Source organism: Hyperolius riggenbachi, chromosome 6 (genome assembly GCF_040937935.1).
Source record: "Hyperolius riggenbachi isolate aHypRig1 chromosome 6, aHypRig1.pri, whole genome shotgun sequence".
In the NCBI taxonomy this organism is placed as follows: domain Eukaryota; kingdom Metazoa; phylum Chordata; class Amphibia; order Anura; family Hyperoliidae; genus Hyperolius; species Hyperolius riggenbachi.
The window spans coordinates 56,559,429-56,573,953 of NC_090651.1; the positions used below are offsets into that span (position 1 = coordinate 56,559,429).

Consider the following 14,525-nt stretch of genomic DNA (forward strand, 5'->3'; position numbering starts at 1 on the left):
GGGGGTAAAGGCTGGGTCATCAAGTGGTTAAGAGCAGAGAGGAAGTTCTGAGTTCCGGTCCGCTTTAATGGATTAGTGTAGTGGACTGCTTCAGTACAAGCTGATTGTAAGGTTGTGTAGTCTATACCTGTCCTGTCATCATCTCCAAACAAGGTTCTCCTGCTGCCTGATTGGCCCCTAATGTCAAATGAAAATCTGAGTTCAGCCACACAGCTGCATCATTCCAAAGCCTATGACATAAGAAAGAAAAATTGCTTTTAGGCTGGTTTCACAGTGGGACGTTACAGGCGCACGTTAGAGCAGCCTGTAACGCACCCCACCGCACAGCAATGAAAAATCAATGGGCTGTTCACAGTGCCCACGTTGCGTTACATTGTAACGCTGCGCCATAACACAACGTACTGCATGCAGTACTTTACAAACTGCTTGCACATGCTCAGTAATGTTGGGGAGGAGCGGAGAGCGGCCGGGCACATGGCTAATTAATATTCACTGCACTCAGTGACATGCAGTGTTTACTTCATGGAGCAGCCGCTCTGTGCGGAGATTGGTCGGGCGGGACCACGTGATGCCGCATGCGTCCAAGAGTACGCATCATGGCATCACGGACGCCAGAGTGAGCTGCACAACACGGCTCACTCCGACGTCCACACCAGAGAGCACCAGGCGTTGCGTTAGGGGCACGTTATGCGACCATAACGTCCCCTAAAACGCAACGTCCTGGTGTGAAACCAGCCTTAGGGGAAAAAAACAACAATAAAAAACCAAACATTTGGTTAAGACACAAACCCAGAACACATTTCAACAGATGAACGTGATTTTTTGTTTGTTTGTTTTTTCAAGTTTTCAGTTCCTGTCACTTTCCTTAAAACCCATCTCCATTCTCCACTTTATTGTTTTGTTTTTTAACAGACGTACAACAGAACATCATAATGTATTCATAAAACCCACTTATACCCTAATTAACCTGGTTTCAGCATCATAAATGTTTCTCATATCTATATATTGCTGCATATTGGTATCTAACTCCACCCTTCCAGTAAAGTTTAGCCTAGGCTATGATGTCATGTATCTTTCTGCCCTAGAGCACTCTAGGGGCTCAACTGATGTTCCAGTTCATTACACAGAGGGGGAACAATTACCACAGTGATTCACCATACCAGCAGTAAATATGCCAGCATCACTGATACATGAAGGAATGAAAATCAGGGTGAGGTAAGATTTTACAATGAGCCAACATTGAATAAATATTGTTAAAAGTTATAAGAATATTGTAAAAATTATTTAACCACTTATGTGTTTTCAGACAGATTATCTACGTCCTGCAGGACTTCTTTTCTTGCCCAGGGAGGTAGATAATCGTCTAGTGCAGTGGATGGCCGCCGCACGCTCCCGCGGGGGTACTCTTTGCCGCCCGTTAGAGGAGAGCTGAATGAATGGGAACGCAGTTCTATATGCCTTATCTAGCGTTTAGATGGTTTACACAGTAAATCTAGCTGCAAACAGCTTCAACAGTATATGATTATTTATTCATGTGATCAAATGAAAATAGCCATAGCTGATCTGCATCTCCTCCCCTCAGCCTGTGAAAACTCCACTCCCCTCTCCTCCTTTCTCCTTCCCTCTCGCCTCTGACAGAGGCGCTTGGCCATATGCCAGACCTACACTAGTTTTTCCCCATAACTTGCCTGATGAAGCAGGACTGTACCTGCGAAACGCGTTGCAAAGTGGAGTATCTAATAAATGTTATTTTTTGAACCAAAAATAATGGATTTTTGTCTGTCTGCATCTGTCTACGAGGGAGGTAAGTCCACCACAACTGGCCGCAATAGCAGCATAGGGGGCGATATACAGGCTGGGAACGCAAACAATCACTCGCGTTCCCATGCCTGTCGGCCGGTGACGGCCAAACCGGAAGTGTTCGCCGGCGGGTCCTGGGCCATCGGAGCGGGGCTGCGAGGGCACAGATCGTCTGCAGGGGGCTGAGGGAAGCCCCAGGTGAGTTAATCTCATTTTTTTTTTTATTGCCTTTGAGTTAATCTCATTTTTTTTTTTTTTTGCCTTTAGGTTCACTTTAAGGAGAATCTGTACTCTAAAATGTTTACAATAAAAAGCATACCGTTCTGTTCACTATGTTCTCCTGGGCCCTTCTGTGCTGTTTCTGCCACTCCCTGCTGCAATCCTGGCTTGTAATTGCCAGTTTTAGGCAGTGTTTAGAAACAAAAAACATGGCTGCTAACCAGAGTGTGATAGGAGAACAGCTCACTGTGTGACTCATGCAAAGCTTGGAGAGGGTGTGTAAAGCTTCTGCCAATGACAAGCAGTGCTGCACATTCCACACATTCCAGCCTGAGCCGGACAGAGCCGACAGAGGAAAGAAGATAAGGTTTATTACAGAGACAGTGCAACTGGAAAAGGCTGCAGTATGCCAGAGCACATTAGAACAGGTATAGGAACTTACAGTATACAAGAAATAAGGCTCAAAATTTTGTTACAGAGTCTCTTTAAACCTTTTTATTCTTTATTGGCGCCTCTCTTGAAGAATTTCTACATTGTGCAGAGGTTAGTTGCGTACACAAGCATTTACTTAAAGGGGAAATTCAGCCTAAACAAACATACTGTCATTAAGTTACATTAGCTATATTAATTAAAATAGATAGGTAATATAATCTCTTACCCACCCAGTTTTAAAAGAGCAGGCAAATGTTTGTGATTTCATGGAGGCAGCCATCTTGTTCATGGGGGCAGCCATCTTTTTGGTTGAAAGGAGGTGACAGGGAGCATGAGACACAGTTACAACTGTCCTGTGTCCTGATCACCCCTCCTAGCTGCGCGTGCTAGCCTAGGTTTCAAATCTCAAATTCAAAAAAAATAAAATTGCACCAAAACAGCAGAACGAGAACATCAGAAATCCCATCATGCTTTGCACAGCATCGGGGAAAAATGCCCGGGCAGTTTTCTTCTGTGCAACTAATAATGAGTTTTGGATAAGAAAAACAAAGTTCTGATGCTGTGCAACTCTTAAAGAAACACCAGGCCTTTTCAGTGCTGCTGAGTAGATTTTTAGTCTGGAGGTTCACTTTAATTTCCATTAATATTTATTATTTATGCCTTTTAGCACAGATTCTGCCATCTTTGGGATTCAGACATAGCCGGTCGTTTAGCATGGGCAGCGGGGTAACATTTGAGTGTATCGCAGCAGCAAGTCATAATATTGATGGTCAAACCTTCTTGTGATTCTGTGTTTGTGAAGTCTGTTACATTGTTCCATGAAATAATCAAAGAGCAGAATCCAGCTGTGCGCTGGCAACATCTGTGCGCCATATACATTGTATAGTCCTTACATTCTGTGAAAGACAAGCATTAGAATTTATTTCACCGGGTCTAGGGAGGCCGTAAAAGCACCATTTTTTGTGTTGAGAGAAGGGTGGATTGGATTGTGTTCAAAGGGGTTAGAACCTATCTGGGCTTTTATTGCTTACTGTGCCACATTGTAGGAGAACTTGCTTACCAGTACTTTGTGCCCTGACTGGAAGAGCGCAAAACTCTACAACAGGGATACACACAAAAACCAGCAAAAAAAAACACTCTTCGTAGAATGTGGATAAAGTTAGAGCCCTCTTCAAATGATCATGTTCTGCATTTTCTGCCCTGGGGACAGGGGTGGCACCAGGGGGTGCTTTGGGGTGCTAAAGCACCCCCTAAAATTGCCCAAGCACCCCTAAAGCACCCCCTAGTGTTATCTGACTTTCGGCGGCTGATAGAAGCCGCATCAGTTCACCAGCAGCAGCAGCTGCAGCTCCGGCAGTGGCAGAGCAGGGCTACGGTAAGATTTGCGTCCAAAGCCCTGCTCTGGAGACTCCGAGTCTGCAGTGCATGGCTTCTGGCACCATTTTCCCATTGCCCTGCTCTCAGCTAGTGTTGGGCGAACATCTAGATGTTCGGGTTCGGGCCGAACAGGCCGAACATGGCCGCGATGTTCGGGTGTTCGACCCGAACTCCGAACATAATGGAAGTCAATGGGGACCCGAACTTTTGTGGTTTGTAAAGCCTCCTTACATGCTACATACCCCAAATTTACAGGGTATGTGCACCTTGGGAGTGGGTACAAGAGGAAAAAAAAATTTAGCAAAAAGAGCTTATAGTTTTTGAGAAAATCGATTTTAAAGTTTCAAAGGGAAAACTGTCTTTTAAATGCGGGAAATGTCTGTTTTCTTTGCACAGGTAACATGCTTTTTGTCGGCATGCAGTCATAAATGTAATACATATAAGAGGTTCCAGGAAAAGGGACCGGTAATGCTAACCCAGCAGCAGCACACGTGATGGAACAGGAGGAGGGTGGCGCAGGAGGAGAAGGCCACGCTTTGAGACACAACAACCCAGGCCTTGCATGAGGACAAGAAGCGTGCGGATAGCATGCTTTGTACCACCATGCAGTCATAAATGTAATAAAGATAAGTGGTTCAATAAACAGGGACCACGCGGCAACGCTAACCCAGCAGCAGCACACGTGATGGAACAGGAGGAGGCGCAGGAGGAGAAGGCCACGCTTTGTGAGACACAACAACCCAGGCCTTGCATGAGGACAAAAAGCGTGCGGATAGCATGCTTTGTACCGCCATGTAGTCATAAATGTAATAAAGATAAGAGGTTCAATAAACAGGGACCACGCGGCAACGCTAACCCAGCAGCAGCAGCAGCAGCAGCACACGTGATGGAACAGGAGGAGGCGCAGGAGGAGAAGGCCACGCTTTGTGAGACACAACAACCCAGGCCTTGCATGAGGACAAAAAGCGTGCGGATAGCATGCTTTGTACCGCCATGTAGTCATAAATGTAATAAAGATAAGAGGTTCAATAAACAGGGACCACGCGGCAACGGTAACCCAGCAGCAGCAGCAGCAGCAGCAGCACACGTGATGGAACAGGAGGAGGCGCAGGAGGAGAAGGCCACGCTTTGTGAGACACAACAACCCAGGCCTTGCATGAGGACAAAAAGCGTGCGGATAGCATGCTTTGTACCGCCATGTAGTCATAAATGTAATAAAGATAAGAGGTTCCATAAACAGGGACCACGCGGCAACGGTAACCCAGCAGCAGCAGCAGCAGCACACGTGATGGAACAGGAGGAGGCGCAGGAGGAGAAGGCCACGCTTTGTGAGACACAACAACCCAGGCCTTGCATGAGGACAAAAAGCGTGCGGATAGCATGCTTTGTACCGCCATGTAGTCATAAATGTAATAAAGATAAGAGGTTCCATAAACAGGGACCGGCAACGGTAACCCAGCAGCAGCAGCAGCAGCAGCAGCACACGTGATGGAACAGGAGGAGGCGCAGGAGGAGAAGGCCACGCTTTGTGAGACACAACAACCCAGGCCTTGCATGAGGACAAAAAGCGTGCGGATATAGCAGCAATGCTTTTTGCCGCCATGCAGTCATAAATGTAATACAGATGAGAGGTTCAATAAACAGGGACCGGAAACGCTAAACCATCCCAGATGTTCATCGGTCATGTTACTTGGTTGGGGTCCAGGAGTGTTGCGTAGTCGTTTCCAATCCAGGATTGATTCATTTTAATTTGAGTCAGACGGTCTGCATTTTCTGTGGAGAGGCGGATACGCCGATCTGTGATGATGCCTCCGGCAGCACTGAAACAGCGTTCCGACATAACGCTGGCTGCCGGGCAAGCCAGCACCTCTATTGCGTACATTGCCAGTTCGTGCCAGGTGTCTAGCTTCATGCCCGGTTTCAGGTCCAGCGGTGCCAGCCACAAATCCGTCTGTTCCTTTATTCCCCTCCAAATTTCCTCCCCTGTGTGCTGCTTATCCCCAAGGCAGATCAGCTTCAGCAACGCTTGCTGACGCATGCCAACAGCTGTGCTGCACTGCTTCCACGATCCTACTGCTGCTGGTGCTGGGTTAGCATTTCCGGATGAGGTACAGCTTTGAGATGCGTTGGAGGAGAAGGAGTCAGAGAGGTAGGTGCTGCTGTTGTTATCCAGCTGTTTGCGGCGTGGGCAACACCCGCGCCGTAGCAGGTGAGGAATCGCTGCCAGGCTCCACAAGGTTCACCCAGTGCGCGGTAAGGGAGATGTATCGACCCTGGCCGAACGCACTCGTCCAGGTGTCAGTGGTGAGGTGAACCTTGCAGGCAACGGCATTCTTCAAGCTTCGGGTTATTTAGCTGACCACGTGCTCATGCAACTCAGGCACTGCAGAGCGCGCAAAGTGGTAGCGGCTGGGAACAACGTAACGTGGGATGGCCACTGACATCATGCCCTTGAAGCTGTTTGTCTCCACCACTCGATATGGCAGCATTTCGCAGGCCAGAAGCTTGGCTATGCTGGCTGGCTGTTACTGCCACGGCCCGGGGGTCATTTGCTGGCAATTTCCTCTTGTGCTCAAACATCTCAGAGACAGACAACTCAACCGTAGCGCTGCACACCGAAGGGCTGTTGGTTGTTGTGTTTGATGAACACTGGGAGACCTCAAGAGCACTAGTCCGGAAAGTGACAGTGTCAGCATCGTCTGATGTTTGTGAATGTTGTGAACCACGCAATGGCTGGGCTACTGCTGCTGCTGAGGCGGGTCTGGTGGTGAGTCTGGTGAACCCAAGGGAGGCAGTGTTGCTGGTGGTACCCTGTCCTGCCGCGTTTGCCCACAGAGTGGGATGTTTGGATAGAATGTGGCGGCTCATGCTGGTGGTGGAGAGGTTGTTAATACTTTTCCCCCTGCTCAGGCGGGTCTTGCACACCTTGCAAATCGCCATGGTAACATCCTCAGTGCAGTCTTCAAAGAAAGCCCAGACTTTAACTGGCTGAGGACTCGGACCTCGTGCGTGATGTGCTGGTGCTGCTTAACCCACTGCTGGACGCTTGAGAGGTCATCCAAGTAATTATCTGGTCCTGTTCTTTTGGATCTGTGAGGGTTGTTGTCCTGGACAACATGGGCAGTATTGAGTGGGTTTTCTTGGGTGCTCCCCTGTGGCCTGTACGTGAACCGTCAGGGGAAACACCTCTTCCCTTGCCCCTCCCTCTTTCACCGGATTTCTTCCTCATTTCACTTATCCTTAAAGTACACGCTGACTGGCAGCAGTACAGTGGCAGTACAGAAATGCTATACAGTGGTGGGTGAGCGGTGTACCACTATTGTCAGCAGTGACACAGAGCACAATGCTATACAGTGGCGGGTGAGCGGTGTACTACTGTTCCCAGCAGACACAGAGTGGAAGTAAACACAATGCTATATAGTGTGGCTGAGCCGTGTACACAGAGTGGCATTAAACACAATGCTATATAGTCTGCTATATAGTCACCCCGAACAGGGTGATGTTCTGCAGAACCCGAACAGTGGCAAACACTGTTCGCCCAACACTACTGGGAGGGAACGCAGATTTTAGTACCTAAACACACGATACAACATGTTTTCCGGGGTCGGACTCTGAGGCACATACAGATGGTCCCGATCATCATCCTCATCATACAACTCTTCTCCTGAGTCTGACCCACCCACCACCTCTGCCACCCCAACATCCCCAGACACAGACCCCTCATCGTCCTCAACATTAACTTGGGATGCTGGCCTGAGCCAGACCTCCTCCTCCACATCAGGCCCCATCATCTCCTCAATGGCAGCCCTCATTAATCGCTCTGGCGACGGACTGATGGACACAACGTTCTCCTCCGGGGAGGGCTGCTGCTGACCACTGGCTGCTGGGGTGGATGTTATAGCTTGCGTGGGGCGTTGGCTGTTGCTGTTGTTGGGAGTGCTGCTCACAGCGGAGGTCTCTGGGGAACTCATGTTGAGCTCATATAGTGGTTGACGGTGAGTGGAGTATTACTGATCCCAGCAATATACACACTGACTGGCAGAGTACGCAATGCTATATAGTGTGGCTGAGCGGTGTACACAGAGTGGCAGTAAACACAATGCTATATAGTCTGGCTGAGCGAGCGGTGTACTACTGTTCCCAGCAGAATCAGAGTGGCAGTAAACAATGGTATATAGTCTGGCTGAGCGGTGTACACAGAGTGTCAGTAAACAATGGTATATAGTCTGGCTGAGCGAGCGGTGTACTACTGTTCCCAGCAGAATCAGAGTGGCAGTAAACAATGGTATATAGTCTGGCTGAGCGGTGTACACAGAGTGTCAGTAAACAATGGTATATAGTCTGGCTGAGCGGTGTACACACAATGCTATATAGTCTGCTATATAGTGTCAGTAAACAATGGTATATAGTCTGGCTGAGCGAGCGGTGTACTACTGTTCCCAGCAGAATCAGAGTGGCAGTAAACAATGGTATATAGTCTGGCTGAGCGGTGTACACAGAGTGTCAGTAAACAATGGTATATAGTCTGGCTGAGCGAGCGGTGTACTACTGTTCCCAGCAGAATCAGAGTGGCAGTAAACAATGGTATATAGTCTGGCTGAGCGGTGTACACAGAGTGTCAGTAAACAATGGTATATAGTCTGGCTGAGCGAGCGGTGTACTACTGTTCCCAGCAGAATCAGAGTGGCAGTAAACAATGGTATATAGTCTGGCTGAGCGGTGTACACAGAGTGTCAGTAAACAATGGTATATAGTCTGGCTGAGCGGTGTACACACAATGCTATATAGTCTGCTATATAGTGTCAGTAAACAATGGTATATAGTCTGGCTGAGCGAGCGGTGTACTACTGTTCCCAGCAGAATCAGAGTGGCAGTAAACAATGGTATATAGTCTGGCTGAGCGGTGTACACAGAGTTTCAGTAAACAATGGTATATAGTCTGGCTGAGCGGTGTACACAGAGTGTCAGTAAACAATGGTATATAGTCTGGCTGAGCGGTGTACACAGAGTGGCAGTAAACACAATGCTATATAGTCTGGCTGAGCGAGCGGTGTACTACTGTTCCCAGCAGAATCAGAGTGGCAGTAAACAATGGTATATAGTCTGGCTGAGCGGTGTACACAGAGTGTCAGTAAACAATGGTATATAGTCTGGCTGAGCGGTGTACACAGAGTGTCAGTAAACAATGGTATATAGTCTGGCTGAGCGGTGTACACAGAGTGGCAGTAAACACAATGCTATATACTCTGGCTGAGCGAGCGGTGTACTACTGTTCCCAGCAGACACAGAACAGTGAACAGAATGCTATATAGTGTGGCTGAGCGAGCGGTGTACCACTATTCCCAGCAGACACAGAACAGTGAACAGAATGCTATATAGTGTGGCTGAGCGGGCGGTGTACCACTATTCCCAGCAGACACAGAACAGTGAACAGAATGCTATATAGTGTGGATGAGCGAGCGGTGTACCACTATTCCCAGCAGACACAGAACAGTAAACAGAATGCTATATAGTGTGGCTGAGCGAGCGGTGTACCACTATTCCCAGCAGACACAGAACAGTGAACAGAATGCTATATAGTGTGGCTGAGCGAGCGGTGTACCACTATTCCCAGCAGACACAGAACAGTGCACAGAATGCTATATAGTGTGGCTGAGCGAGCGGTGTACCACTATTCCCAGCAGACACAGAACAGTAAACAGAATGCTATATAGTGTGGCTGAGCGAGCGGTGTACCACTATTCCCAGCAGACACAGAACAGTAAACAGAATGCTATATAGTGTGGCTGAGCGAGCGGTGTACCACTATTCCAAGCAGACACAGAACAGTGAACAGAATGCTATATAGTGTGGCTGAGCGAGCGGTGTACCACTATTCCCAGCAGACACAGAGTGGCAGTAAACAGAATGCTATATAGTGTGGCTGAGCGAGGTACACAGAGTGGCAGTAAACAGAATGCTATATAGTGTGGCTGAGCAAGCGGTGTACTACTATTCCCAGCAGACACAGAGTGGCAGTAAACAGAATGCTATATAGTGTGGCTGAGCGAGGTACACAGAGTGGCAGTAAACAGAATGCTATATAGTGTGGCTGAGCAAGCGGTGTACTACTGTTCCCAGCAGTGACACAATGACAGGGGGGACCCTGGCTAGCGTGGCTGGAGCGCGAACTACCCTGCCTGCCTACCCAAAGCTAAACCCACAGACAAATGGCGGAGATATGACGTGGTTCGGGTATTTATTTACCCGAACCACGTGACCGTTCGGCCAATCAGAGCGCGTTCGGGTCCGAACCACGTGACCCGTTCGGCCAATCACAGCGCTAGCCGAACGTTCGGGGAACGTTCGGCCATGCGCTCTTAGTTCGGCCATATGGCCGAACGGTTTGGCCGAGCACCGTCAGGTGTTCGGCCGAACTCGAACATCACCCGAACAGGGTGATGTTCTGCAGAACCCGAACAGTGGCGAACACTGTTCGCCCAACACTACTCTCAGCGCGGGAGTTTCAACTCAGTAAGTCAGGAACGTTGCTGGCTGGCTGCAGAGGATTGTGGGAGCTGCGCGCCAGACGGAGGCCGACACAAGGCCTTCTGCAGGTGAGTAAATGTTTTTTTTGTTTTTTTTTTAACAGGTGTATTTTGTTTTCAAATCTGCTGCTGGCCTGCCGACATTGTGTATGTTCTGGGCAAATCTGCCAACATGATTGAAGGTGTTTCTGGGCAAATCTGCCGACATGATTGAAGTGTTCTCTGGGCAAATCTGCCGACATGATTGAACTTATTTTCTGGGCAAGCCTGTTCACATTACATGTATTTTCAGGAGAAAACCTGCACAATTATGTGAATTTTCTGGGGAAAGGGTCACCAAAACTTGGGCCCGCTGTCTTTGCATTGCACTTTTAAATTACAGTTAGCTCCACCCTCATCCGGTCATGGCCACGCTCATAGTTTATAGCCACACCCATTTTTTGCCGTGGCGCAGCGGGTCCTTCCCCTTGGGTGGGGGAAGCCTCCGGATCCTATTGAGGCTTCCCCCGTCCTCCTGTGCCCCACGGCGGCGGCGATAAAGCTCCCCGAACGGCAGGGATGTAAATATTTACCTTCCCGGCTCCAACACAGGCGCTGTATCAACTCTCTGCTAAGAGATAGGCGGAAATAGCCGATCGCTGTCTGTTCACTCTACAGCACAGGCGCAAGTCTCCTGCGCCTGCTTAGTAGAGCGGACTTGACAGAGATCGTCTATCTCCGAGCGGAGAGCCGCAACAGCGCCCCCGCTGGAGCCAGAAAAGGTAAATATTGCACAGCCTGACAAATTGTCGACTGTGCATTCAGTGGGCTGCAGCGAGATCGCCGTGGGACGGAGGAGGACGGGGGAAGCCTCATTAGGATCCAGAGGCTTCCCCCTACCGAGGTGAGTATCTCTTTAAGCTACAGGGGTCCATGAAACAGGATGTGAGGGAACTCTTTAAATGTATGCATATTGTTCATAGGCTTATATATTTGACAACCTGAGTACAGCCAATTACAAATGAATAACGGTAATGTGCAGCCAAGGATATATGCCTTTTTAGCCCTATTAATTGTTTATACACAGGGACGATTCTATCTACAATGGGCCCGGGGAAAAACAGCCTCCAAACAGACTCCCATGACCCATCCCAACACGCTCCCAGCCACACAAAATCATTAGATGTCCATCATATGTTCCCAAGAGCATTGTTGGGGACCCCATTATTCCCCCCCCTCCTTTCCCTTACAAAGCAGAGTGTACACACAGTGGGGTCTTACCTAGTCCAGGCAGGACACAGGAGGCAGCACCATACTCTACACTTCAGACTTCTCCCCACAGCGCCTCTCTTCCTCGTTCCTTGCAGGCATGTATGGGTCACCATAGCTAGAAGAGACTGGGGGACACACCTTGGGGGCCCTGCGGCAATTGCCCCCTTTGCCTCAGTGGAAGTGCCGCTTTGCTGATACAGCTTAGTTGTGCTTAGTAAATGGCAGTTGCTCTGTACAACTGCCATAAAACTGTGTAGCGAGCAGGGAAGCTGGCCAGCATCAATGTTTAAATCCTTTTTAGGGAATATCTTTATAAAGAATAAAAGCCTTGCTGAGAATCCCCTATGAAGAGATGGACTAGTCCAAAACCTGTCGCTTCTGTCAGATTTCTACTGCCTACTGTAAGTGACAGCATCATAGGAGAAAGGTAATTTATGGCTCATTTTACTCTGGGAAAAACGTACCGTACTTCTTATTTGTATAATTTACACATATTTAAAATTTTACCATTTTTCGCCATAGTGCCCCTTTAACTTTCACACAAAAATCATTGTGCATCCTATTACTATCGTCTTTTTAGAAACCGCCTCCCCCCAAGTATCCAAAACCCCTACTATTTTTGGCTAACCTTTGATACACTTACACCCCTTAGGCGTGATCGTTTATATAAATACCTGTTAAATACCCTGTTTTTATATATTGATTGAAATATTTATATTTACTTTTTTTCTATAATTCTTTTATGTATATTGGACCATATCCCTTTTTAGTTATAATGATTTTTCTTGAAAATTACTTGACTAATTATGTTCATGGTTTTGATATGTGTTGTAATGACGGATTGATACCATCCTCTGTAGCACAGTTCCGTAGTTTAATTACTTTGTACCCCCAGAGATTACCACATTTTTGCCTGGAGAAACAGGAAATTCCTGTGAAACGCAATGCACTTGGAGTGTTTTATGTCATACTTAAAGTAAGCTACAGATGAAAATAATAGAGATAAACAATTGTATTTTTCCTCCTACGCCTAAAAAAGGACTCTTTTTTTTAGATATACCATGGTTTTATTTTATATTTACATATTCACAAAGTGGATTGAATGTTTTATTGTCTCTGCTCAATGGTAGTCTATTAGTGTCCCAGAGATTCCGCTGAATGTGGAAAGCTAACGGACATCTGATTGAGTTAAGCCCTTTTTGCGAATAGTTGAATTGAGGACAGCCAAACGTGAGTTATAATATTCAGTGTATATGAGCCATTGAAGATATTAGACAAAGGAATCAGAGGCAAAGACTGTGTATACTTGTCAATAAGGAACTACAAGTAAATATTTGGAAGCATACTTTCTTCTTGGGGATTACTTTTATGAGCCTAATAGGTGTGAATTTTTTAGCTTAGAGTTTTGAATTGTGCACACGTAGATGGTGTCTAGAAGGGACCTCTCTATGGTGTGTGAGTGGAATGTGTGATGGATGTATAGAACCAATGCTCTTGACCTGTGGTTTTTATGTGTAATTTTAAAGTTTTGAATAAATTCTTCAGTGCGTGACAAGATTTGAGGGTTTGAGGGATCCCCTTGCTTGACACGCTGCTCTCTGGTTTCTCCCAATACTAGGTGTGATCTGTTGATATTATACTAATTGGTTTTGCACTGTATATACAGGTGAAACTCGAAAATTAGACTATCATGCAAAAGTCCATTTTTATTTCAGTAATTCAACTTTACTTGTCATCCTGGGGGCAGTATATCTACCTCCCTCAGGACTTCACCTAAAGTCCCAGGGTTGTAGATATACATACCTCGCTGGGATCGCCTGCTTCGCGTGTTCCTGCATGTGTTCTCATCACCGCCAATTAGTAAACTGATCAGTAAATGGGAACACCGTTCCCAATCACCGCTCAAGGTTCCTGGGGTCAATTATCACTGGCATCAATGAGATGACGCAGGTCATTGACAAAAGTGAAAGTAAAGCATACACGTGTCACTTCCTGTAACAGTAAACAACACACACTAAGAGTAAAGTGAGGGGGGGACATCTAGTTGCCAAATAGTAAAATTACACCTACATACATTTCATTAAATAAAAATTACATAAAATACCGCATTAATTAACCCCTTACCTCCCCTCCCATAGTTACCACAGTAAAACTCTTTTATAAAAAAAAAGTGACGTTTAAAAAAGCACATAAATCGTTACCGTAGGGACTACATTTTTTTAATCATGAGGGTATATTACTGTTATTTTTGCAAATGAGGGCTTGTAATTAGTGACGGACACAAAACTGAAAAAATACCCCTTTATTTTCAAATAAAATATTGTCGCTATACATTGTGATTGGGACATAATTTAAATGGTGTAATAATTGGGACAAATAGGCAAATAAAATATGTGGGTTTTAGTCACAGTAGCATGTATTATTTTAAAACTATAATGGCTGACATCTGAGAAATAATGATTTTTTTTAATCATTTTCTTACTATTCCCGTTAAAATGCATTTAGAATAAAATAGTTCTTAGAAAAATGTATCACCAAAAGAAAGCCTACCGTGTTTCCTTTAAAGTAAGACATTCCCTGAGAATAAGCCCTAGCAGGAATTCCTAGCATGCTTGAAATATAAGACATCCCCCGAATGTAAGCCCTAGCAGCAGCCCACTTGACACTAGCAAGTCACGCTCAATATAAAGCCTGGATACAGGAGAGCAGCAGTATAATGCAAGTTCTACTGTCCAGTATATATGTCAGGCAATTTGTGTTTTTTTAATGGAGCCAGCCCTCCTGATCTGTCGTGATAAGCATCAGCTGCACTTCACCTCTTCACCTTTTCTCAGGACACACAGCTCATCCTATCATATTTCTGGGGAGCCTGACACAGTTCTCTGCCTGCAAGAAATAGACTCTTACAAGAAACTGATT

At 46.6% G+C, this 14,525-nt stretch overlaps 1 protein-coding gene and 1 long non-coding RNA gene across 2 annotated transcripts in view; one reads left to right on the top strand and one right to left on the bottom strand.

The window, feature by feature from the left end:
* Positions 1–11,806, bottom strand: part of ROR1 (receptor tyrosine kinase like orphan receptor 1) — a 428,674-nt gene extending 416,868 nt beyond the window's left edge. The window contains exon 1 of the mRNA XM_068239315.1: positions 11,616–11,806. The gene's annotated coding sequence lies outside the window, so the exon portion shown is untranslated. The remainder of the gene's footprint in view (positions 1–11,615) is intronic.
* LOC137520852 (uncharacterized) overlaps positions 1–14,525 on the top strand; it is a 66,663-nt gene that overhangs the window by 25,280 nt on the left and 26,858 nt on the right. The gene's annotated exons all lie outside the window — the stretch shown is intronic.